The sequence below is a fragment of the Pseudorca crassidens genome, chromosome 14, assembly GCF_039906515.1.
Source record: "Pseudorca crassidens isolate mPseCra1 chromosome 14, mPseCra1.hap1, whole genome shotgun sequence".
Lineage (NCBI taxonomy): Eukaryota > Metazoa > Chordata > Mammalia > Artiodactyla > Delphinidae > Pseudorca > Pseudorca crassidens.
In genome coordinates, this window is record NC_090309.1 from 36,730,302 (window position 1) to 36,756,727 (window position 26,426).

A 26,426-nucleotide genomic window follows, 5' to 3' on the forward strand; every position below is an offset into this window, starting at 1 on the left:
TTATATTCATTAGCACAGCTGATTTTATTGATTTTTTTCTGAGATCTATTATTTAAAAAAAAGCATTAGTTATGGTTTTTCCCTTCTCCAGGATTAGTCATGCAGTGAAGGATCAGAAGAGGTGTCACTCATTACACATGTCCTAATACGAGGGGAGTGGGTACATTGTTATTAACAACACTCTTAACCATCAGTGTTGATAATAGGACATTTCCCTGCCAGGCCCGGTGGTAAGTGTTTCACTCACGGTGTCCCAGCCGGTTCTCTCAACAGCTTCTCCCCATGGGAAGTAGGTATCTGTATTTCACCAGCAATTGTAACCTGTGTCATAATTTTATGCTTGTCTAAAAAAGAAAAAAAAAAGCCAATTAATCGACACAAGAGTTTCTTAGTACTTACAAGTTTTATTTTGTACTTACTGAAAGAGCGAGCTCTTTGAGATTTATTTAAAGATATTTGCCATACATCACTCCTGTGCATAGATAAAAAGCAAAATACAAGTGAAATAAATTGGTTATGGTATTTCCAAACTTCCTCACACTTGGGGTCCACTCTTCTCGTCACGCTTTGACTCAGAGTCATGGTGGCCTGTGTTTTTCCCCACATCGTTGTCCTGGGTGCCAAGAGCTTGTGACACAGCCTCATTAAAAGGAGGCTCCACTACTGTCTCTGGGGTTTTCTCCCTGGCAGCTGACAGCTGGTCAGCAAGTTTTGATGTCCAGGCAGTGACAACAAGGTCCCGACTTCAGCCTGCCTGACATATACGTTAAGGTACATCCTGGGCTTCCCTGGTGGGGCAGTGGTTAAGAATCCGCCTGCCAACGCAGGGGACACCGGTTTGAGCCCCGGTCCGGGAAGATCCCACATGCCGTGGAGCAACTAAGCCCGTGCGCCGCAACTACTGAAGCCCATGTGTCACAACTACTGAAGCCTGTGTGCCTAGAGCCCATGCTCCGCAACAAGAGACGCCACCTCAATGAGAAGCCCGCGCACCGCAACGAAGAGTAGCCCCCGCTCACCGCAACTAGAGAAAGCCCGGGGAAAGCAACGAAGACCCAACGCAGCCAAAAATAAATAAATTAATTTATTAAAAAAGAAAAAAAAAACTAACGGACGATAGCAAGCGTTGGTGAGGATGTGGGAAAATTGAAAACCTCATACATTGCTTCTGGGAATATAAAATAGTTGCTGCTGCTGTGAAGAATAGCCTGGCAGCTCCTGAAAGGTTAAGCAAAGATCTACCATATGACCCAGCGATTCCACTACCTGAAAGAACTGAAAACATAGATTCACACAAAACCTTGTACGTGAACGTTCATGGCAGCATTCTTAATTACGGTTAAAAAATGGAAACAACCCAAATGTTCATCAGCGGATGAATGGATAAACCAAAGTGGTATATCCAGACAACAGAGTATGATTTAGCCACAAAAAGGAAGGATGTCCTGATACGTACTGTAACACAGATGAACCTTGACGATATTCTAAGTAAAAGAAGCCTGTCACAAAAGGCCACATACTGTACGATGCCCTTTATATGAAATGTTCAGGATAGGCAAATCTATAGAGGCAGAACGCAGGTGAGTGGTTTCCAGGGGCTGGGTCGGGGGCTGCGTGGGTGGGAATGGGAACGGATCGCTCACAGGCACGGGGTTTCTTTTGGGGATGATAAAAATGTCCTGGGGCTTCCCTGGTGGCGCAGTGGTTGAGAGTCTGCCTGCCGATGCAGGGGACACGGGTTCGTGCCCCGGTCCAGGAAGATCCCACATGCCGTGGAGCGGCTGAGCCTGCGTGTCCGGAGCCTGTGCTCCGCAACGGGAGAGGCCACAACAGTGAGAGGCCCGTATAACGCAAAAAAAAAAAAAAAAAAAAAAAAAAAAAAAAATGTCCTGGAATTAGATAGTGGTGATGGTTGTACAACGTTATAAATATACTAAAACCCACTCATTTGTACACTTTAAAGTGGTAATTTTATGTTATGAGAATTATATCACAATAAAAAATCATTTTAATAAAAGAACTGATTTACTTCTCCACCTACACTCCTGTGGGATAATAAAAATGTAACTGGTTGCCCATCAAATGGAAAACACTGATGTGGACAAGACCCCTCGGGCAGGGGCGGTACAGAGGCTGAGCTTTTAAAATTCACACTCTGTGTGATCTCCAAGGACCTTATGAAAGTGGTGTTTGTTTCTATTTCCTTACCTCCAGTCACTTGCCCTATTTTGATAATGCTCTAAATTACAGGACCCAGAACTGGTCTTTAATTACAGAGTGCTTTAATAGGGCTTTGCTGGCAAATACCATAGAATTAAAGGAGCCACTAATGAAATACAGCATCGTTTTATCTGTGCTCTGGTGGCAGCCTTTAAAACGCAATTAGTACCATGCAAGGTATTTATTTAGGATTTTATCTCATTTATTCATTCCATCTCCGAAGGAGTGTTGTGCTTGCAGCTGTTTTTTACTCCTTCACACGACAATTTTCTCACTTTCAATCGACTCCTTTCTTCCCTCTTAGACTCCAGGGAACCAGAATGTCAGCGGCCTAAGGGGCTGATTAAGGGAAGCCAACATCTTAAAGATTTTCACCCATTCCGCCCCCTGCTCTTCCCTGGCATGGAGCGAGGGGAATCAAGGTAAAACACTTGCTGGGCGCCCAAACATCACCTCCAGGAAAGCAGCACATCTCCTGGGCGAAGCATGACAAGGCCTGTCCAGCCTGGCCCCTCCCCTGCATCCCAGCTCCAGGCACACTCATCATGCCAACTACTCCCCACTCTCAGAGGGGACCAGGCACTTCCTCGCATCTCAGTTATGCCTCAAGTGCCCACGATAGTGTCATATCCTCTGTAAAGCCCTCTTGAGTCACCCTCCCACCCTAATCACTCAACCTACCTTCCCACCCCAGACAGAATCCATTCCTTCTGGGTCCCATAGTCCATATCCAGTAATTCCCATTTTGGTCCCCTGATAGGCTGTCAGCAGTGTGTGTGTCTTCCCCTCCATGGTGGGACCTCGAGGGCAGAGGAACGATTTCATCTTTGTATGCCCCAGTGCCACAGGCCACTGCATGCTGCACACAGGAAATGCCCAACAAATATTTGCTCTATGAAATCATTTCAGGCCTTTCCTGTGCACAGGAGCCCTCAATCAATCAGTGTCTCTTAAACATCCTCCTGAAGACACTGGGTTTACTTGGCTATGGCCTGCGTCTAGGCTGCTTTGGAACAAGCAGGGTTTGACCAGTTGCACAAGTGCCCACAGCGCTAGGTGCAGTGGACATCACAGAGACCAGGACAACATGGTCCGGCTTGCAAGGAGTTCGTAATCCAGCCGTGGGAGACAAGTATCCGTACTGAGAATGACAACGGGGGAAAGCTGGCTATTTTGAACTCACCTGCCTTGTAAGGCGAGCAGACTGTGCCCGATGGGGGCCCTTGGTTCTTCCCAGCTCCCTGAAGAGGCCGGATGTGCAAGTTTGAGGGAAGGAGCTGGGAAAGCTGAATTTTTTCCACCATGAAGAGAGAAAAAATGGAGCTCCCCAAGGAACCCATGAGGGAGGGGATCAAGAACAGAGTTGGGAGGAGGAAAAGGAAAGCAGTGAGACAAAGTGGCGGAAGACTGCAGCGTGAGCCCGCCTCACCAGGACCGTCTACGTGAGGGGCTGTAGAAACCAACAGCGGACTGAGCTTCACACCAGCCATGACTTGGCAGAACAACTAAACCGCTCTTAGAGGTGGGAGCCTGTGAGGCAGAAATGTCCATGAGAAATGAAAACCTCTTCCCTGCTTCCCCAAATTTGTAGAAATGGGGCGGGGGCTTTGGATAGCCATTGACGTTGGAATCCATGTGTCTGTGTGTGTCTGGTGTTTCGGGGGGATCAACGTGATTTCATATAGAAAACTTCTTTAAAATCTCCCAGATCTGCTCCCCTCTCTCCTCCTCCATAACCTCTCACCAGAACTGGTCCAGTAGCACCTCCAACTGCAACCACTAACCCAGCTCCCCACTAACCCATTTCCACCTTGCAGCTAGAGCTCAGGGCAACCATGTGATGCAGATCTGATCATGTCACCCTCTTCCTGGACTCTCCCTGCTTATACCTTGTAATGACTTTCCACTCTTCTTGGGGTAAATTTGGTCCTGAGGGTCAGAAAGCCCTACCAAATCAGGCTTAAAATACAAGGCAGTTTATTGGCTCCCTAACAAGTAACGGGAGTAGAGTAAGCTTCAGGCACTGCACGATCAGGACACTAGCACCATATTCTGCTATTCTCTTAGCTCGGCCTTCCTCCCTAGGTGTCAGCTTTATCCACAGCCCAGCTTCCTTTCAATCAGCAACAAGTGGAACACCCCCAGGGGAAAAAAAAAAAAGAACATCTTGCCCAGCCACGAAATAAAATTCCTTCCCTTCAGCCTGAGTGAGCCAACTGAGACCATGTACTCATTCCCGACCAAAAAAATTCCTAGTGATATGCCTCTCCGCTGAACCCTTTCCTTCCCTGCTCCTGGTGGGAAATGGGTCCTTTTGTATAAAAACACATTGAGGGCTTCCCTGGTGGCGCAGTGGTTGAGGGTCCGCCTGCCGATGCAGAGGACACGGGTTCGTGCCCTGGTCCGGGAAGATCCCACATGCCGCGGAGCGGCTAGGCCCGTGAGCCATGGCTGCTGAGCCTGCACGTCCGGAGCCTGTGCTCTGAAATGGGAGAGGCCACAACAGTGAGAGGCCTGCATACCGCAAAAAAAAAAAAAAAAAAAAGTTGGTTAAAATGGCAAATTTTATGTTATGTATATTTTACCACAGTTAAAAAAAAGGACTTAGTTCACCTTTCCAGGCATTGGGGGCACAATAAAGGGGTGACAGGAGATTCTCAAAGAATGACTGTTGGTTGATTGGGCTATCTGGATAAAAGACACATTGATAGGGATACACTTTCCTTTTGGTTCCATGACGCTGATTAGGATGACCAAGATGATGAAGAGACGCGGGCCTCCCACAGAGGAAGCCTTGAGGCAGCCCAGAGTGAGAATGGACGCCTCCCACCCCTGCACAGACGAATCCCCAGCACACCCAGTCCCTCCGAATCAGGGCAGGCTCTTTTTGAGATGGGTGTGTTTCCCCCTTCTGTTCTCTGCAGGGAAGAGGCTGCAGGGTGGCAGAGGGGAGGAGAGGTGGTAGGGGGAATTTCCTTCTGTCGGGCAGGAAAATAACGCAAGGAAACAGAGCTATCCCTACTCTTTGAATGGAAAAGGTCTCTTTCAGACCTCCTTTTAGAGAGTCCCCTCCTGCCGTCTTACCAGAGGGATGATGGAACACCTGTCACCAGTTGGGTCTGACTCATTCGTTTATCATCTCTCCCCACCCCCTCCCTATCCCCCTCCCTCCAAACCCACCCACCCCGAAAATGCCTGAGCACAGTTGACTATTTTAAGAACTGAATTCCCCGTCGGCATGGCAACTTCGGCTGTACCTCTTGTCACTGCTGCCTGGATGGAAGAAAAGCCACCTTTCACCAGGATTCCTGCAGCCAACAGAAGAGATGGTTCACAGATCACACATGGCCACAGGGTGGACATCTAGTTTCTGTCGCATATTCTCCTTTGTGTGTTTGCTTGTTTTATAACCCTTTAAGAATGTAAAAAAACATTCTTAGCTGACTGGCCATACAAAAACAGGCCCTGGGCCAGAAATGGCCCAAGGACCGTAATTTACCCAACCTCTGTTTAGGACAAGAGCAGCAGGTGTTCTCACTGCCTGGGTTTCTCATTGTGGAAGTTTTAAAGGTTGTGAAGGGTGAGGGGGCTGCTGGGGAAAAGATGGGAAGGCGTTGTGGAAGGACAGCGTGATTAATTGATTTTTAAAAATTTCCCCCTACTATCTATACTTTATTATACTTTAAAGGCTTATTTATATTCTTCTTGTGCTTCAAAGCTAAAATGTTAGGCTATGCCATTTTCACCATAGCCCTAATAAGGATTAAGGCTTACAATCTATGAGTTCCTTTTGTAGATAATAGTGTTTATTTCATAACCTCTTATCATTCTTCACAAAGACCAGATTTTCTTCAAAAATGTTGAAAGAACATTTTGAATGTTTCTTTTCTGTTTGAAAATTTTTTAGAAAAAAATTTTTTAATTTTAATTTAAAATGAATTATTACACAAATAGGAATACTAAAATAAACTCCCATGTACCTGAAGGGCGTTTCTGTGTAAATTAAAGAAACAGTTTCTACTTTCTTAAAACGTGGATTGAAAGGGGGAAATGATACATTTGCAAATAGTATTTGTATGGAATCCAGTTCTAGGTCATATCTGAAAATGACTATTGGGGGGAGGGGTGGGAGAAACATCTGTGGGAATGAAAAGGGGATCATTCTTTGATGGTTACCATGGAAACCACTAGGTTAAGATGGTTGAGTTTGCTTATGGGGCAGTGAGGTTCCTGCTAACGGACTCTGGGTCAGAACTGTAGGAGAGCCCTTAGGCTGGTCCCCAAGGATGCCTTGCTGTCTCTGAAGCTCTCTCCCAACCCCCAATACTGTTTGAGGGTACTCTCATTCTGAATTTCTAGGGTTTGATGAAAAGAAAGACACCGTAGTGTTTCGTTCCTCAATTTTAGAGCTTTGTTTTGTATTGAGTAAGCAGGGTCAACGTGTTCATCTGCACACCCACTTTGAGGTGTTCTGGGATTTTATGGTAGACCACTCCTGTCCTGTTTATAATAGGAGGGCCCCTATGTCCCTGGAGAAAAGCCCTAGAAGGACTGGTGGGGGTTGTGGTATTGATGCCCACCTCAGAATGCGGAAAGTACTACCATGAGCCCCGGAGGAGCAAGGAATCCAACTTAAGCCAATGAGATGCAGAGGGTCCAGACGCATTTGCCCTCTCCTGAAAGAACTTGACCCCAACGTAGAATATCCCTCAGTCGCCAATATCCAGAGCTGCTTTAGACATCAGATAATTTGCTCTTAGGCATATCAGTAAGAAGTGGAACTTTGTCATCGGACTCCTTGAACTCGGATCCATTATCTCTACCATGGCGTACTCTGTCACCTAATGGCATCGGTGGTGGGGAAGGAATCCACAAGACGCCTAGTATCCACAAAGAGCAGGCACAGAGGCAGAAGCGGGCTGGAATTAGTCACCAAGGGATAAACGTGCGCAGAGTGACAAACAAGAGGCCGCGGAGGACCGACGTAGATCCTAAGCGATGGGGCCACAGCGCATCGATCCCCAAACTTGAGGATCCCTAGGGCGCTCCCGCAGCTCCAGAAGGAAGAGCCTGCACAGACGAGGCATGGCCACCAGGGGGCGCGCGGGCCCCGGGATCTCGGGAATCTGGGGCAGCGGGAGGGAAAGAAACTGGAAGGCTGGCGCAATACCTGCTTTCTCCCCAGGATGTAACTGGCAAACAGCAATGACAGGTATCTCCTGGGCAGCTGCTTGCCCGTCCGTATCTCCCACAAAATCAGAAGCCCCTCGAGGGCAGTGACTGTGTTTTCATTCCCTTGCTCCCCCGACTGCACATGAGTTCCCTTGTCCCCATCCTAGGTTTGCTGAGTGTTAAAGGAACATGTTCTTACCCTGGAAGGTGGGAAGGGGGCACCTGGAGGAGGGATGCTTTGAGGCAGCTGTTTGAGACATGTCAGATGGTCACCACGGTGAACTCCAACAGTTGGCGCGGAAGGCGAGCTTGTACACGTGAAAATTTGGGGGCGGAGCCTAGGGGACGGGCAAGAAATAAGACAGTGGTTCTCAAACTTCTTAATCTCAGGACCCCTATATACTCTTAACATTACTGAGGGCCTCAAACAATGTTCTATTTACCATATTAGAAATTAAACTGAAAAATTTTAAATATTTACTTAAAATTACAATAATAAATCCACTACATTAACATATATATATTTTTTTAAACCTATATTTTCCGAAACAAAAGAAGTTAGTGAGAAGTGTGGCTCCATTTTACATTCCTGCAATTTAAAAAAATGTTTAGCTTAATAAAAGACAGATGGATTCTCTTATCTGCTTCTGGACTCACTATCGGACTGAGTTTTTGCAAAGCACATAGCTTCATACATTCACGAGAAAATGAGAGTGAAAAAGGCAAATAACATCTTATTATGAAAACAGTTTTCATCTTGCAGACTGCCTCCCCATTTTGATGTTAAATAGAATATAAATTACATACAGTGTAATTTTTGGATAAGAATTGAGAGGCTTTTTGTAAAAGGAAGTTTGCCTGAGGTGAAGGTTGAGGGCTGAAGGCCAGATTGCCTTCAAGTTCACCCACTGGAAAGATGTGGCCTCCGTGGCCAGTGGTAACAGAAAACAGAGCCTCAGCCGGCATAGACACACGTGTGTTGTGTGAGCGTCAGAACCCTGTTATAGCTGACTTTTCACTATCTGCTGTTCTGAATTGCAGAGGGCAGAATTGTGGCCGGACTCCCTCTCCTGAGGCCAAAAGCATATGAGAAAGTTGTTTCTCCTTGGGGACGGGCTTGTTTTCCTAATTCAGATACTCTGCTAACTTTGAACCCACTGGGGGGTTCTTATCAATTCAAAAATGTTTCAAAACAATGGTCCCCCCCTCACCTCACCTGTTAGAACTGCTATCATCAAAAAGACAAGAGATAACAAGTGTTGGAAAGGATGTGGGAAAAAGGGAACCCTTGTGCACTGTAGGTGGGAATGTATTGAATAAATTGATAGAGCCACTATGGAAAACAGCATGGAGGTTCCTGAAAAAATTAACAATACAACTACCATATGATCCAGCAATCCCACTTCTGGGTATATATCTAAAGAAAGTGAAAACAGGATCCTGAAGAAATGCCTACACTGCCATGTTCATTGTAGCATTGTTCACAACAGCCAAGATATGGAAAGAACTTATGTGTTTGTCAACAGACAAATGAATAAAGAAGATGTGGCATATATATACACAATGGAATATTATGCAGCCATGAGAAAGAAGGAAATCCTATCATTTGCAGCAAGATGGATGGACCTTGAGGGCATTATGCTAAGTGAAATAAAAGACAAATACTGGATGTTATCACTTCTATATGTGGAATCTAAAAAAGCCAAATGCATAGAAACAAAGAGTAGAATGGTGGTTACCAGGGGCTGGGGTGGGAGGGTTGGGGGAAGATGGGGAGATATTGATCAAAGGGGACAAACTTCCAGTTATAAGATGGATTAGTTCTGGGGAATCTAATATACAGCATGTTGATTATAGTTAATGATACCACATTGTATACTTGAAAGTTGCTAAGAGAGTAGATCTTAAATGTTCTCACCACAAAAAACAAATACTAATTATGAGATGTGATGGAAGTATTAGCTAATGCTTTGATGGTTAATCATTTTGCAATATGTAAGTATCAAATCAACATGTCAAACACCTTAAACTTCCACGATGTTATATGTCAATTATATCTCAGTAAAGCTGGAGGGGGCAGTGTGGAACGCCACCACAATGGCCCCAACATCTCCATGCCCTAGGCCTGCCCTGGGGTCTGTGCAGAATGCCCCAGTCTAAATGATGCCCCAGTCTAAATGAAGAGGCAATGTGGGGAGACTTCCAGAGTCAAGTAACAGATCAGGAAAGTTTCTTCCCAGTTAATTCCCTCCTGGGACACCTAACCTGAGTGATGATCACAGTCATCCTAGGAATGTCACAGGTCCCACCTCACATCCAGCAGGGGCGGAGGCTGGCTCTTAAAGCGCCAGGTGTATTCTTGAACCCCCAGGTTTGGGAGCCGCTGGCCTCCTCTATCCCCATCTACCTATTCTACAAGGGCCCTCAGTCCTTAGGCACCTTGGGGTCGCTAGGGGCATATATTTAAAATTTGGAGTTCCCTGGCCCAATCTCTAGAGAGCCCAATAGCTGGAGATTAGATAGACCTGGGATGGGCCCTAGAACAAGTTCTAAACAAGCAGCCCACTTCATGCTGCTATAAGTGGCCCAGGACCACCCTGTGCCTCAAGGGTTTTTGCAGCCTGTGTGTTACAGTCTGAGTGTCACAAAGAGACTTGAGGGCCCAACTCAGAATCAGTGCAACCTTCGCCTTATGTCCCTTATCCTTTGAACAATCAGACCCCTTCCTGGGAACTGAAATTTAAAATCCAGCATTTAAAAGTCTCATTTGATGAAGGTGACAGTCTTCCCCCACAATCCCAGAATGATGTGTTCCAAGAAGATCCTAGTCTTCTCAGACTCCAACCGGGCTGCGAGCACTGCCCACTCACCTTCTCCACACTTTACTACCACCCTTCTACTACGGCATGAGTCGATGTGTTTGTGGACGCATACACATCCATCTTTCAAAAGAGCCAGGTTAGGGCTTCCCTGGTGGCGCAGTGGTTGAGAGTCCGCCTGCCGATACAGGGGACACGGGTTCATGCCCCAGTCCAGGAAGATCCCACATGCCGCGGAGCGGCTGGGCCCGTGAGCCATGGCCACTGGGCCTGCACGTCCGGAGCCTGTGCTCTGCAACGGGAGAGGCCACAGCAGTGAGAGGGCTGCGTACCGGGGGAAAAAAAAAAAAAAAAAAAAAAAAAAAGAGCCAGGTTAAAGGTGCAGCAGGCAGGAAAAAAAGGGGGGGCAGATTTATGAACTCAGCTTTCTTCATACCAGGAGCCCCACTCCCACCTTCTCCTCCAATTCGGTAGAGGATATTTCAGTTCCGTCATCACAGAAGGAGCTGCTGCTGCCTCTCTGCCCACCCCCTGCCCGGGCCACTGGTTAGAAGGGCCACCTGCCTGACTGGCTCACGGATTTCCTAACGGGACTCCTGGACTCTGGCTCCATCAGGACAGTCCATGGCCCCGGATCTACTCTGCAGCCAGCCTCATCCTCATTCTCATCCTCATTCTCTGCCTTTGTCCCTGGCTTTCACATTTACTCTGCCTGGCACACATTAGTGAATATTAACTCATTTCATGAATTGCTTAAAGCGTCAAGTTGCAGCAAGTAGCTTTATTTTCCCCTCAATTGTGTCTAGGCACACACAAACACACACTTAGGAATGGAATTGGGTTTATGGTGACCTCTTTTTTTTTTTTTTTTTTTTGCGGTACGCGAGCCTCTCACTGCTGTGGCCTCTCCCATTGCGGAGCACAGGCTCCAGACGCGCAGGCCCAGCGGCCATGGCTCACGGGCCTAGCCGCTCCACGGCATGTGGGATCTTCCTGGACCGGGGCATGAACCCGCGTCCCCTGCATCGGCAGGTGGGCTCTCAACCACTGCGCCACCAGGGAAGCCCTGTGGTGTCCTCTTTAACCTCTGGGCAGCCTAATTCATTTTCTGCTGTGATCTGAACTCTGTGGGAACCCTCAGCGGAATCTGGGGCTCTTCACCATCAGCTTGGGAAGACTCGATCCTGGGGGAGACTTGATGGAAATGATGAACGTGCACAGATCAGGGCTAACTCCCAATTCTGGACACCAAGGCAGGTCCCATGCCAATTACACTTGCGTCCCTGGGTGGGCCTGGGCTTCCCCAGTGATTGCAACTGGCAGCCAGGTTGAGGAACGCCACCCAACCCAATTCTTGGGAACACCTTCCCTTCTGCCCTAGTGGCCTGGAAGTCATCCCCCCAACAGATGGCTTCACCAAGGAAAAGAGAAACTATCAGAAGTCCTTGAAGTGAAATTCCCACAGGAGTTCAGGACACCCCAAAATACGCCACTTTGTTATTCTGATTATTTTGAGCTGAGGGCAGTTAAAAACCAGCAAAGGTGGAGAGAGGCTTTCTCCAAACCCCCCTCATCTGCCTAAGACAGATCCTCTGAAAGGAATTCAATTGTCATAAAATCTCCTCGCTGGGAGTTTCACCAATCAGGGAAGATTGTCACAGGAGAGGACACTAGGAGTCCACACAACACCCTGACAAACTTTGTCACAAACTATCGTATCTCCCATCTGTTCTTCAAAGGGCCCATTCATCTTGCCCCTAAATTGCCCCTTCCCTATAAAGACGGTATATAAGCTCTCAAATGTCATCACCTTTCTGGGTACTCACGTCTTTTCCTGTGATGTCCCTGTCAGCGTAACGTTAGAAATCCACAAGTGTGTATACCTTTTCTCCTGTTAATCTGCCTGTTGTAAGTTTATTTCAGAGACCCAGATATCGAACCTAGGGGGGTAGAGGAAAAGTCTTTCCTCTCCTACATCCTCATCCATTCCTTCCTTTTTTCATCAGATATTTATTGAGCACCTACCATGCTAAGTTGTCTGCTAGGTATTAGAGATACTAAGTTGAAAACGGAACATGGGTCAGGCCTCAGGAGGTAGAGTGGAGGGACCAGACACTAAGCCAGCAGGGAAAGTTCAGCCTGCTCCCCAGGGTCCTGGCCCATCGCAGAGGGAGGGAGGACGCTAGGAGTGACTAAGGATATTTCTGGGAAACACGGCTCATCCGTGGCAACTTCTCAACACCTATGGGAGGGGCAACTTCAGGCACAACACGGTTCTGTGTCCTGGGAGCGCCAGCATCTTTTAAACACAGGCTCTTAACGTTATTCATATTATGCCTCCTATGCTCTGTAGGAGGTGGTGCTGTTGCCTCCATTGTACAGATGAAGAAACTGAGACTCCGCGAGATAAATCAGCTTGTCTGAGCTTGTCACCTCCAGTCTAACTTCAGAGCACTTTTTGTAACAGCTCTAGAGAGACGGGCTTCACTGAAGGAGCTGGTAAAAACGGACAGGGCCATTTCCCTGGCATCTCAGTGCGGCCCTGGAAACACCAGGTGTCGTCGGCAGAGCTGGCAGCTGGGGGTGCCGGTGTCAGCAGTGTTGAGAGAGGGCTTTGGGGCAGCTGTGGAAGGTGGCGCTGGTGGCCTCAGCAATCCTGGTGCGCGGGCAGCCAGCCGTCCCCCCGCGGCAGGATATCTGATATTTATTGAACATTTACGGTGTGCCAGACACTGCGTAAGTACTTAACGTGGATTAACGTTTTTAATATTTACAACAACTCCCACTTTCACGGATTAGGAAACCGAGGCCCCAGGAGGCAAGGTAACTTTCCCTGGTCAGCATCTGATAAGTGGGAAGCCAAGGTCCGAACCCAGGCACGCTGACGGCTGGGCTGGTGCGCTTCCGCGCTGCGCTCTGAACATCCTAGGGGCGGCTTAGGGATCTAATATCTGGACGTGTTTACTTATCAGTAGCGTGCCCGAGGGATAGGAGGGCCAGTGTGTGGATCGCAAAAATGGCTACAGTACTTTGCAGCTCCTTCCACCAGGAGCTGAAGTCCGTTTCCCACCTCTTGAGTTTGGCCCGGCCTGGCGACTGGCTTTGACCAAGAGAGTGTGGCGGGAGCGAGGGCGGCCGGTTTCCAGCCCAGGCCTCAAGAAGCCTTGTGGCTCTGCTCTCCCCATCCTTGGAAGCCCGCTGCTACAGCAAGCAGCCTGGGGTCGGCTGTCCTGCCTTATGAGAGGGACGTGGCCCGGTCGCCCTTTCACCCTAGCTGACAGCCTGCTGACCACGAGATATGTGGGTGAAGCGGTCCTAACCCATCCAACGACCTGCCGGCTCACCACGGACACACACACAGGCCCCGCAAAGCCAGGCTAGCTAGACGCTGCCCCACTGACACCCACAGAATCAGGAGCCAATAAATACACGTTTCTTGTTTTAGGCCGCCGGGTGGCTTGTTGTGTAGCAATAAACACAGCAGAAAACACCTCAGAGAGAAGGAAGGTATGAAGTTGGAGGAATTCCCACCAGACAGGATGAGTAAGTGAAAACCCTTCAGTCAGGGAAAAGAGATTCAGAGGAAAACAGTGAGGGCCGGGGGAGCACCTGCCTGTTTCCTCAGAAACCCAGCACGCTCACCCCTTCCAGCTTCCACCAGGTGGAGGAGAAGCCATTCTCTTCCGAAGAGAAACTCCAGAGAGAGAAGAAGCTGAAGCAGGAGTACTCTGCTCCTGTAGGGAGGGTGTCCACAGTCAGCCCAAGGTGGCTGCCTCTTGGCAGACACGCTGGCGCTGCATGTCGAGCAGACAGAGAGAACCCAAGACAATCCTGTGGACCTGGGATCCCGGGTGTCATGGAAGGGTTCCAGCTGCTCCAGTGGAGGAGCCCCGATCCAGACAATGAGCTCTGTGAGCCTAAACTCAAGCAGCGGCCGTAAGAATGAGAAGAAGCGGGGAAAGGGGAGAAGCGTTTAGGATGTACAAGGAACAAGAAAACTTGGGGCGAATTGAAATAGGGGGAAAGGTCAGTGGGAGTGGGGCAGCCTAAAATAACACTGCTGTTCAGAGTACAAAAGGATGCCCCGGGAGATAACAATAGGGGGAAAAAAGGTTCGATGATACTTACTAAATGTCATCATCATATAAAATTTACATATTATGGTATAATCATGCCTTTTGGTGATGACACTGGTGATTTTTGGACATAGCCTGCCACCGGCCCTTGTTTTAAGGATTACCCCTCCTTGAGGCATTTGAATTTTAAAGAGAATCAAAGCCTTCGGGTAAGGGATGACGCTGTATTCACAGGATTTCAGGCAGCCATTGAGAGTAGAACAAGGGTTTTTCTTTTATGTTGGCCCCTTCCCGGGGCTCTTGGCCTGGGCACTAGTCCCGGAACCACAAATATCATTTCCCAGGACCTTGGCGTCGCAACACCTTAAACTCCCGTCCTCCCAAGTTTTCCCGGTGTTTCTCAGACTTGGGGAAGCGACTCTCCCCGCTCCGGAGCCTGGGGGTGGGGGCGGCCGATCCCCCGCACGGCCGCCAGAGGGCGCTGCTCCGTCGCCGGGAGCGCCGCGGCCGCCTGGGCGTGTGGCCTGGGGTGGGCATTTTTGTGTTGTTTAAATGCCAGCATTGATTGCTCACTCCTTTCCCAAACATGTTTCTAATTTACCCGGTATCTCGTCTACGTGAAAGACTCAAGAACAACAACAACCAAAGAATGCACACTTAACTTTAGTTACCGGGTGAGCAAAAGGGGTTTGACACCAAATGCAGTTTTGTTCCAGAAACCTCTGGGACTGGGGCAGAGCAGCCAGCAAGGGATCTCCAGAGGCTACTCACCGGTTAGGACAGAGGCACGTGGAAACAAACACACCGAACCTCGACCCTGGATAGGTTCTTGCTAGCACCCAACAAGCCGGCAGCTTTCCGCTCCAGAGGACGGGTTCGTTTCCGGCTAAGTTCAGGAGCTGGTGCCCGAAGAGGGTGCCGCGCGGGACCGCGGAGAAGCCACCCGCGGCCCTGGACAGGCGGCGGGCTCCGGCTTCCCGCCTGGCCCTTGGTTGCGTTCGGCGTCCTGGGGAGCAGAGGCGCTCGGATGCGGATGAGGGGGAGGGACGGGGGGCGATCCGGGAGCTCGGGGCAGCAGTACCCGCACAGGGTGAAGGCGGGGAGGCAGGGGCAGGGGGACGAAGAGGGGAGCAGAGGGAGAGTCCTGTCTGATGGGGGTGGCGGGGACGGCCTCTCGGGCTTGGGTGAAAGCCTGACCGCCACAAATAGAAGTTATCAGCGAAGAGACCTAAGGATGCGTTTGGCTGCGGGGAGGTCTCTAGGAGACAAAGCTCCTAATCCCGGGGTGGGGGCTGGGATGGGAACCCGGGGCGGGGGGTGGGCTGGGGGGGGAGGAGTGTCTGATTGACAGCTGTTTTTCGGACCAGAAAAAAAAAAAATCCCCTTGCCCCTGGGGAGATTGCTCAGTCACTTTTCTCCTGCAGGAAGCTGCTTCTTGTTGGAGCCTCCTGGGATTGGCAGAGTTAAAATCCTTTAACCCAAGATGCCTTGGGCCTTTTGTTCAGCTCTGACAATGGAATTGGCTGGGAGAGGCTGGGAAGGCAAGGAGCTAGGTCTGGGGTGTATCCGTGGGGTGGGCGTCTGGTGAAGCTGTGTTCAGTCACAGGGTGAAAAAAAGCGATTTGGTCGCGCGCGTGTGTGTGTGTGTGTGTGCGCGCGCGCGCGCGCGCGTTGGGGGAAGGTGTAAGGAGGCCCAAGGCACGGGCACCAGCTCATTAACACGTGTGTATGAGTACCTGCTGTGCAGCTCAGCAAACCTTTAATTACCCAGGGAGAACTTCCAAAACTGAGAACTCAATATTGGTCCCTAAAAGGTTGGATAATGGGTTTTTCTTGCATCTCAATCCCAAGGGACAGATCTCCGACTCCCCTGGGCTCCCAGATTCTTCTAGATGTTTTGTCTTCTAAAATTCTGTGCTCCCATGGGACAGCACTTAGTTAAGGACACTCAGAAATGTAAACCTTTCTATCATGTTAATCATCTTTAAATCTTTGCTTTGAACCTATCACGTCCTTGAGTCCTAATCGTCAGCAGCAGCCACTCCAATTCAAAGGACTTGGAGTGACAGTCTGCAAGCCCTCTCACCATGCAGAATTTTCTCCTCCCATTCCCCATGTGCATCTTCCCCTGTAGCCAGCCTGGCCCCTCAGGGTCCCTTGGTATATCTTGAATTCTCCAGCCTCCCTATCTCTGGCCCTGCAGTTGCCTTCCTGGCCATCTAGCTGGTCATTTCCTTCTCCATTCAGTTCTGGCCTCAGTCGGTCAACATGCATTCACTGAGAGCCCCCTAGGTGCAAGGCATCTATCCCCTGGAATATATCAGAGACTAAGACAAATGCCTGCCCTTAAAAGATTTTTTTTGCCTCAATGGGAGGGAATAAAGCCAGACAATTTCACATGTTGATAAGTAGCTAATCGATGGGATAGAGTTGTGGTGGGGTGGGGTTAGTGGGTGCTGCTTTATTTGGGTGGGAAAGGCCTCTTTGAGACCTTCTGGGCAGGAAGAATGCTCCAAGCAGAAGGGATAACAAGTGCAAAAGCCCTGAGGCAGGAATGCACTCCGTTACATTCAGGAGACACCATGAAGGCCATTGTCCCTGGAGCAATGTGAACAAGGAGACTTCAAGGGCTCTTGAGACATAGGCAAGGACTAGACCATCATGTCCTCACGGGTCAAAATAAGGAGTGTGGGTTTTATTTTGGTGGCAGTGGGAAAACTTTGGAGGATTTTATGCCAGGAGAGAAGAGATTCCACTTACCCTTTAGAAAGATCACTCTGGCTGCTTGGCAGAGCAAGGAGTAGGAGAGAGGAGAAGCGTGAAGCTGCGGTTGCAGACGTCCTGGCAAGAGGAGGTAAAGGCAGGGTTGCGGCTATGCAGATGGTCCTATGACAGAAGAGAAGAGTCAAGGATGACACCTCCATTTTTAGGATAACTGGGTGGACAGGATGCCCATGTTAATCGGGAAGGGTAGATCAGCCGTTCCGTTTTGGCCATACCAAGACCTATCAGACATCAGGTGGATATGTGTAGACAGGTTTGAGTCTGGAGTTCAGGGGCATCTGTCCTTCAGATTTAAATTTGAGATCTAGCATATATATGGTATTCAAAGCCATGGGCCGTGGGACAATTCCACTTCGGGAAAAAGTAAAGCTAGAAGAGAGAGGGATGAGACTGAAGCCGCTCTAATATTTAGAGGTCTGGTAGAGGAAAAGTGAGCAGGCGATGCTGAGACAACCAACCTGTGACGTTGGAAGAAAACCAAAAGATGGTGATTCTAAGGAAACTAAGCAAAGGAAGTATTTCAGGAAGGAGGATGCATCAATTAGCTAGGTAAAAAACAACCATAAAAATCTCCATGGCATGTAACAGTAAATATTTATTTTACTCATGCATCTGGGAGTCGACTGGAGGTCAGCTGCATGAGGCTGACCTTGGCTGGGTCTGAGTCTTCTCTAGATACATGTTCCTCATCATCCTTGCACGGGTAGGCCAGTTAGGGCAGGTTATCCCCTGGTGATAACACTGGCACAAATAGGCAGGTGGAAATGCCTCCTAAGGCCTAGGCTTAGAACTGTACCATGTCACTCCTCCCACGTTCCATTGGCCAAAATGGGTCACGTAGCCATGTCCAAAGTCAAGAAGCAAGAACATATACTCCACCTCTAGTGCAAAGAGGGACTGCAAACTCACATAGGATAAGAACACAGAGAGGAGTGACAAGAATTAGGACCAATAATTCAATCTACCATGGAGTGGTCCAACATGTTCGATGCCATTGGGAGACCAGATGAAATTGGGACTGTAAACTGGCCATTAATCTAGTCAAGATGTCAGTCACTGGCATCCTCCTGAGAGCGATTACAAGGGAATGGTAAGGACAAAAGCCCAGCTGGAGTGGGTGGAAGTGAGAGGAAGGTGAGGTGGGGAAGTGTGAGTATATAGACAACTCTCCCAGGACCATCTGCCCAGCAGAGGGGCAGAAAAATGGTGCAGGAGGAAACGGGCTAAGGCTAATATGTTTTTAGATTGAGGGATATTAAGTCCTGTTTGACTTCAGTGGGAAGGATAGAGTAAAGAGCCAGAAATTGATGGTGCCTGAAAGGAAGGGAATACTTGCGCTGGTGAAAGGGGAAGGGGCCCAGGGCACAGATGGAGGGATTGGCCACAGCTGGGTGGAGGGAATGCAGAGCTGCAGGCATTCTGGTGGCTTTGGTGGGAGGAAGAGCAGGAAGTTGGTCTGTTTATACCTATTTTCTCTATGAAGGATAGTCCCAGGCCAGGCTGAGAGTGAAAGAGGAAGGGGCGTTGAAAATATGAGGAAGAGGAAAAAGTGTGAAATTGTTGCATGGTGGAGAGAGAAAAGGACTTTTCTAAGAAACAGTAGTGGGATTGTCCAGCAGTTCAAATGCCCATTGGAAATTTATGGTCATAAATTTGATGTGAGTACATCCACAGTAGCTGGGTAATTTTCTTTTCTTTTTTTTTTTTATAAATTTACTTATTTATGGCTGCGTTGGGTCTTCGTCGCTGCGCACAGGCCCTCTCCAGCTGCGGCGAGCGGGGGTCACTCCTCACTGCGGCACTCAGGCTTCTCATTGTGGTGACCTCTCCTGTTGCAGAGGGCTTCAGTGGTTGTGGCACGCAGGCTCCAGTAGTTGTGGTTTGCGGATTCCAGAGCGCAGGCTCAGCAGTCGTGGCCCATGGGCCCAGCTGCTCTGCAGCATGTGGGATCCTCCGGCCCCAGGGCTCGAACCCGTATCCCCTGCATTGGCAGGCGGATTCTCAACCACTGCGCCACCAGGGAAGCCCTACCTGGGTAATTTTCTTCAGCGGTGTTCAACTAATCGGTTGCAGGTGTGAAGTAACCAGGTTGATTTAACCACTTGGGCGTTCACCAGGTGAATACAACGGAGAGAAACTGGTGTAAGGAGTTAAGAGTGTTTGCAAGGGAGATTTCTCATGCCAGATCATGGAATCTCAGCTGGCTGATAAGTGAAGACCTGAGGGGAGACAAATAGTGAAAAAACAGTAGAGCGATGGACTGGAGGTCTCAGGTAGGAGAGCCAGTAGACTGGAAGGACCAGAGTGAGTGAGCTGGTGGGCTGGCAGGTAGTGGGATCTTTGAATCTGAGATTTTAGAGATGGTGTAGATATTCACGGTTCCCAGGTCTAGGGTATGACCAGGAGACGAGGATGGGGCAAGAGATGTATTGCTAGGGCTAAGGTAGTCAAGCGACTTAGGGACTAGGGTGTTGGGCGAGTCATCAGAATTGATGCTGAGGTCACCAAGAATGATGACAGTGGAGGAGAAAGAGCCCAGTGCTGAAATCATCAAGGGACAGAGGAAGTAACCAGAAGGATAATAAGGTGACACTAATGAGAAGTGGTGGGTAGCAAGCTCTGTTGCCATGTATTCCATAGGAGCTGGGTTTTTGAAGGAAGAATAAGAATCAGATTGGAAGCTTCAATGGTGAGTGAGGAGACATCTCCAGGCCCTGAAGCATGGCCTGAGGAGCAAAGAGCCTCTGTTGGAGAGGGCTGTGGAGCAGCAGTCTAGTCAGGGGTCAGACAGCCTTCAGGAGGAAGGAAGTGAGGGTCCCAGCCTTGGAGGGGATGGAGAGTAGAGGCTGGGGAGGGCGTGGGAAGGCAGGGAGGGCTGGGGATGGGGCCGAGGCCAGTGGCCCTGAGGCATGATAGGATGGCTCTCCCTGGCCATTGGTGGCCCCCCGGGGAAGGTGTCGGGGCAGCCACAACTGGCCCCTTTGGGGAAGCTTCCCAGATTACCCTGCCTGGAGGGGGACTTCCTTTTCCAGGAACCCCCATAACTTTGGTTGCTCATGTTTCTCCGTTAGGCCATATCATCTACTTCCTGGTGTCTTCATCGTTCTTCTTCCGTGTGGATTTCTTATTTCCTCAATTAGAGGCAAGTTTGGGCAGAACCCCAGCTATGCCATTTTTGCACGCGCTCCAGGCCAGCACAGCACCTGATACATAATGGGCCTTCAGAAATGTTTGTTGCAGGAGTTGGATACAAATGCGGTAATGGTTTCCCTTTAAGGCCAAGAAAGGGGCCTGTCCCGGGGGTGGGGGGGAGGGTCCTTCTGCCCGGGGCCCCGCCCCCTCCCCGCCCCCACCCCACCCCCACCAGGGCCAGCTGCAGCTGCCGCCCCTCCCCCCTCCCGCAGCCGCAGCCGCAGCCGCAGCCGCTGATCCGAGTAACCGGACGCCTGGGCCCGCTCCCCCTCCCGACCCAGGGCTCGGCGGCCAATGGCAGTGGCCCGAGCCTCCTCCGGGAGCCGCGGGGGCCCTCCCGGCGCCACCCGGCCAGGCTGGGGCACCCGGAGCGAAGGCCTGCCCGGCTGCGAGCCCGGCCTCCAGCTCCCGCTCGCGGCCTGTGTTCTCCGTGCCCTGCGTGCTCTGCCGTACGCCCGGCCCAGCCCAGACACACCCGATCTCTGCCCCGACCCGAAACGGGGAGGTCAAGGCTGTGAAAGGGGATTGGGCAATCGGCGCAGAGCCGGCACCCAGAGGGCCAAGCCGGGACCCATCCCCAGCCCGGGGAGTCTGGACACTCAGGTTCTTGGGCGTTTGACAGGCTGAGAGACCTTGGGCAGTGGTGGAATCTCTGAGCCTCAATTTCCTCATCTGTGGCTGAGGCTAGTCCCTGTCCACCTCTTAGTGGGGCGGTGTGAGGACCTATCCAGGCGAAGGGTGTGCAAGTCCTTCTGTATTAGCCAGAGGACAGGCCGAACCCAAATCATTGGGACCTGTCGCCACCGGCCCTGCAGCGGATGAAGACTGCAGCCCCGCCTCCCCACCATCCGGGTCTCACCCACCATCCAGGGAATTCCTGGGTTCAAGGGAAGGGCCTGACACAACTTTCCTTAACACCCCAGTCTGGGCGTTTTCTGCAGCTCTTCACTCCCAAGGCAGAAGTTGGCTGGTGGAGTTTAGCAACCCCCAGGGAAGGGAGTGGGAAATAAATGCTGGGCTGGAAGGATGGAGCACAGGCACCTTTCCAACTACCTATTTTATCGCCTGTGCTTACTAGAGTGGAAGACGTGTAAAGAGGAAGCTCTCACCAACAATGCCTTTTTCCTCCTCCAGTGATTACAACTACACACTCCTGCCTGTTACCTGCCACAGGCTACAAATACTCAAGTATTTATCTGTATACCTTTGCTCCTGGTACCTTAAACAAAGCTAAGGAGAGCTCAGAAAATGCATTATAGTCCGAAAGCAAAGAAAGAGAGGAAGTCTTTGTCAAGGATGCATTATTTTAACATTCCTAGCTTTCCCACATCATGGCAGGGTGTGGGTCACCTATGGTGATGAGGACACAACAGGGGTGCCCTGAATCTTTGCTTCCATGTCCAGTTCCTGAACAGGCTCCCAAGTAGGTTCTGGAACCTGCAGCCTTAGCTCACACCATTTCCCGCACTGGGCTGGCAACCCTCGGGCACCTTGCCAGGGCACAGTGTCACGTGGCAAACTGCTCTCTCTTCCCTGGCACTTGGACTCCAGGGCCCTGCACCCCATCAGGCCCGCTGCCCCAGGCGAATCCAAAGGCAGGATGTGGTCAGGGAGTCTGGGGGGGGGGGGTCCTTAAGTGGGGAGGGGTAGAGGCGCTCACCAGCCCAGGCCTGATGTTCTGCGGGCTTCTTGAATTCATTCGCTTCCAGACCTTTTCAGCCTTGCCAAGCCCTGTGTGAAAGATCAGAACAGCTGGAAATTTCTAGCAGGAGAGTGCCAGGTGCTGAACATGTCCCAGTCTGACTTAGAAACAGTTAGGGGCCGGGGCTGTTTGGGGTTGGCATTCTTGCCTTTGCCAGACAGGCAGGAACTGCTCTCTCTTGGAAGGCACTGCCACCCCCGAGCCTGGGCTGGAGCTGCAATAAACCCAGGACACCGGGCTGGGGACGGAAACCAGGAGCCTCCAACCTCCCAAGCCCCAGGAGGACACAAAGGGCCTCCTCTCCGGGCGAAGCAGAAGGGGACGGGCTGACCAGGGAGGGCCGGACCGTCACCCAGTCAAAGCCAGGCGGCTGCAAATGAAACACAGGCCTAGAAGGCTCCAACAGGCGCTCTGTCTTTCCCAGAGCCAAGAAATCCTGGCTAGAAACTTGACTATGGAGTAAGGCAAGGCACCGGGAAATACTTGAAACCAGGCGAGACCCCTGGTAATGTTGGACTCCGGACAAACAAGGGCTGAGCCAAGTGCTTTTCCCCCACCTGGCCCAGACACAAAAGCTGAGCTGGCCAGCGAAGACCCAGGGGAGGTGGCAGAGGAGCATGGGAGGGACCCAGCAGGAAGAGGAAACCTGGCAGCAGGGTCATTTTTACCCTGCTCAGACAGCAGAGCTCTCGCACAGCAAGTCTGCAGAGGGGAGAGTTCCCACTTGGCTTCACACAAGGCCAAGGTCACCCAGGCCTTCTGGAGGCTCTCACGAGGGGCTCTGGAAACTGCAACGCAACACGCGGCGACCAGGACCAGGCTGCAGGAGCCAGCTCCCGTTTGAAGGAGGGGAGTTGGTAGGGGCAGCTGCTGAGGAAGCCCAGCACCCCGCCCCCAGCCCCAGGCTGTGGCAGGACTGAGCTTCGCCCTCAGGACTAGCTCAATCCTTACATTGCAGGCTCAGCCTGCTTCATTTTATTTTATTTTGAAATTTTAATTTATTTATTGTTATTTTTAAGAATAGATTTATTTATTTATTTGGCCGCACCGGGTCTTAGTTGCTGCACGCGGGATCTTCACTGCCCCATGCGGGATCTTTAGTTGTGGCACGCGGGCTCTTAGTTGCGGCATGCAGGATCTAGTTCCCCGACCAGAGATCGAACCCGGGCCCCCTGCATTGGGAGCACGGAGCCTTAACCACTGGAGCACCAGGGAAGTCCCAGCCTGCTTTATTTTAAATGCATCTACATAGTAGCACATGTTATGGGTAAACTTTATAAACCTACTAAGGAATGTTCTTTTATTCACATTTCTCGTAATATGTGAAGGGAGGGTTACTTTTTAGAAGTTCCAAAATTAAAGAGAAAAAGAGAAATCATCCTGTGTTGAGGATGGACTCGGGGTCTCAATTTTCTTTATCCTTTGCTGGATCTTGAAAAAAAAAAAAAGAATAAAAAGAAGTGGTCCACAGCACGAAATCTTCTTGAAAAAAAAAAAAAGCTAGAACATGCTCTATAAAAAGAAATTCAGACAAAAAGTATAAAGAAAAGAGCAAAAAAATCACCTATTAATCCCACCCCCCAGTGATAGCCCTGATATCATTTTTGCGTATTTTTCCCAGACTATTTTCTATGCAGGCTGATACATAGTTTTATATGAGGCACAATTATTAACATCAGAGTGTCTTCTCCTTCTTCCTCCCCGTGCCCACTGCAGAAAATCCTGAATGTGCCTATCTGGTTTCCCCTCACTTCTCTCTTCCAGAGAGAGGAAGAATTATCACTTGCTGAGAAGAGCTAAATTGATCTACATAATAAAGGAATGCAGTGGGACAGACCGAGTTCCAGAGTAGGGAAAAGCCTTCTGGACTAGAGTTCAGCAGAGTGTTCAGATTGTAGCACATTCGAGGCTCTGGAGCAGCTACAGGGTGCAGAGAATTGGGCTTGGAGGATGGGGCTTCTGAGATGGGCTGATATGGTTCTGACCTGGAGCCCTTTTAATGTTCTTCCCGAAATGTAATTAAATAATGGAATTTATTTTGTATTAATTTTGGCTATTAAGCTATGCATTAAGTCCACATAGAGACTGAAACTTATGGTCGCCCCTCTCATTTACAAGGGTTATGTTTTTTAAATATGGGGACGCACTATATTTCCTTTTTTATTTTTTTTTTCCGGCAGTACACGGGCCTCTCACTGTTGTGGCCTCTCCCATTGCAGAGCACAGGCTCCGGACACGCAGGCTCAGCGGCCATGGCTCACGGGCCCAGCCGCTCCGCGGCATGTGGGATCTTCCCGGATCGGGTCACGAACTCTCAACCACTGCGCCACCAGGGAAGCCCCCTATATGCTTTTTTTAAAAATTAAGTTTCGTGGTCAAGTCAATAAATGGAGATATTTGTTATCCTCTTAAACAGCTGTATGGCTGTCCTTCATTCATCTTCATCATAATTTATTTAACCCGTCCCCTGTTGATGATCATTTATGTTATTCCATGTTCATTGTTATCAACAATTACCCAGAGGCTATCCCTATGTGTATACATCTTGGCACTCTTGCTGAATTCTTCCTTAGGATGTATTCCTGAAAGTATAACTGCAGGGTCAAAAGAAAAGAACATTCAAATTTTAGTGCACGGTGCCAAGTTGCTCTCTGTAAAGACTGAACAAATTAAAACAACCACTTACAGGGACGGATTCTGCTCTTGAGTGTAGTGCTGTTGGCAAGGGAAGTCCCAGTGGGCCAAGCAGCCAGAGATGCTCTGGGAAAGAGCTGAGCTGTGGCACAGGGTAGGGCGACAAAGAAGGGTCTTCCAGGGAACATGGTAAGAAAGCCAGTGAAGGCTCTATGGAAATTACTGTTGCTACCCAGCATCCCTTCCCTGGGGGAATCACCTTCCCCTCCACAGTACCCCATTCAGCCTATGAGCTTTGGATGGCGCTGACTTCCCACCTTCTCCAAGACCCCTATCCTGGGCTGGCCACAGAGGTGACCATGACTGGAGCCAGATCAGTCAGAAGTCTCCATATCCTGATGGGGGTGATGGGTCCAAGCCAGGAAGAAGTCTTTCTTGCTCACTGAGCATGATGTGACACCAGAACTGGCAGTGACCCTCTCCTCCCATCCCATGCAGATCTGAGAGATGGAGACAAAACCTTGACAGCCTTGCAGAGCCGCAGGACCTAGCCATGTCTGAAGGCATGAGGCCCATCCCGGGCTTTTTGTGTACTACCAAAAGTCCTTTCTCCCCCTCAAATTATCATGAGATTTTATTTTTTAAGCATTGGCTTTTTTTTTTTAAAATAAGGTACGTTTCACATAATATCAACCATTAACCATTTTAAAATGTGCAGTTCAGTGGCGTTGAGTACATTCACAATTTTGTGCAACAGTTGCCTCTATCCAGTTCCAAAGACATTTTCATCACCACGAAAGGAAACTCCATACCCATCGAGCAATCCCTTCCTAGTCCCTCTTCCTCTCGGGAAGTTTCATGTAAGTGGAATCATACATGTGATGCTCTGCATCTAGTTTCTTTCACTTAGCATGCTGTTTTCAAGGTTTACCCATATTGTAGAGTGTTTAAGTACTTCATTCCTTTTTAAGCCCGAATACTATTCCACTGTCAGGAATATACCACATTTTGTTTGTCCATTCTGATGGACATTTGAGCTGTTTCTACATCTTGGCTATCATGATTAATGGTGCTGTGAACATTCATGTGTTCATACTTGTTTCAATGCCTGTTTTCAATTCTTTGGGGTATATACTTCAGGGTGAAACTGCTGGGTCACATTGTAATTCTATGCCCATACATTCTACATTCTTTTTCTAGTTTAAGCTCACGTGAAGTGGGTTTCTGTCCTGGGCAGCCAAAGGAGTCCTGACTTACTCCGGCCTTGAAAGACGAACCAGCCTGGCCGAAGTGGAGAGCGGGGAGGAAAGTGTTCACCCTGGAAAGGGTGGGCAAGCAGCAGCAGAAACACGGAAACAGAGCGGGGAGGAAGTACATTCTCCGGTGGGAGTGCCACATGAGAAAGTCTTTTCTGGACACGTAGCCGGGCCACACTGTCTGGAAGACCCACAGAGAAGAGGAATCTTAGAGCAGTTGCTTTGGCAACCCAGTCTGTGAGAGGAAATACCCTCCTTCCTCTTTTTCTTCCTCCCCCCACCCCTTCCTGCCAAGGCCTGTGCAGGATGCACCAACGGGGAGTAGTCTGGGTGGGAAAGAACACGTTTTCCTTTTTATTTTATTTACTTACTTATTTTTTGCGGTACACGGGGCTCTCACTGTTGTGGCCTCTCCCGTTGCGGAGCACAGGCTCCGGATGCGCAGGCTCAGCGGCCATGGCTCACGGGCCCAGCCGCTCCGCGGCATGTGGGATCTCCCCGAACCGGGGCACGAACCCGTGTGCCCTGCATCGGCAGACGGACTCTCAACCACTGCGCCACCAGGGAAGCC

At 49.8% G+C, this 26,426-nt stretch overlaps 2 long non-coding RNA genes across 4 annotated transcripts; one reads left to right on the forward strand and one right to left on the reverse strand.

Annotated features, from left to right (window-relative positions):
- On the reverse strand, positions 1-15,574 carry LOC137206177 (uncharacterized). 2 transcript variants are annotated; one of them, XR_010934502.1, is made up of 4 exons: positions 15,059-15,574; positions 7,592-7,730; positions 5,478-5,632; positions 1-344 (listed from the first exon to the last, which is right to left on the reverse strand). It is a non-coding gene; the product is annotated as an uncharacterized lncRNA (long non-coding RNA). The 2 variants fall into 2 exon arrangements; XR_010934503.1 differs by lacking the exon at positions 15,059-15,574 and adding an exon at positions 10,263-10,854.
- On the forward strand, positions 14,902-26,324 carry LOC137206178 (uncharacterized). 2 transcript variants are annotated; one of them, XR_010934505.1, is made up of 4 exons: positions 14,902-15,161; positions 19,712-19,879; positions 20,143-20,329; positions 24,146-26,324. It is a non-coding gene; the product is annotated as an uncharacterized lncRNA (long non-coding RNA). The 2 variants fall into 2 exon arrangements; XR_010934504.1 differs by lacking the exon at positions 24,146-26,324 and having other exon boundaries at positions 20,143-20,353.
- Positions 26,325-26,426: the final 102 nt, after the last annotated feature.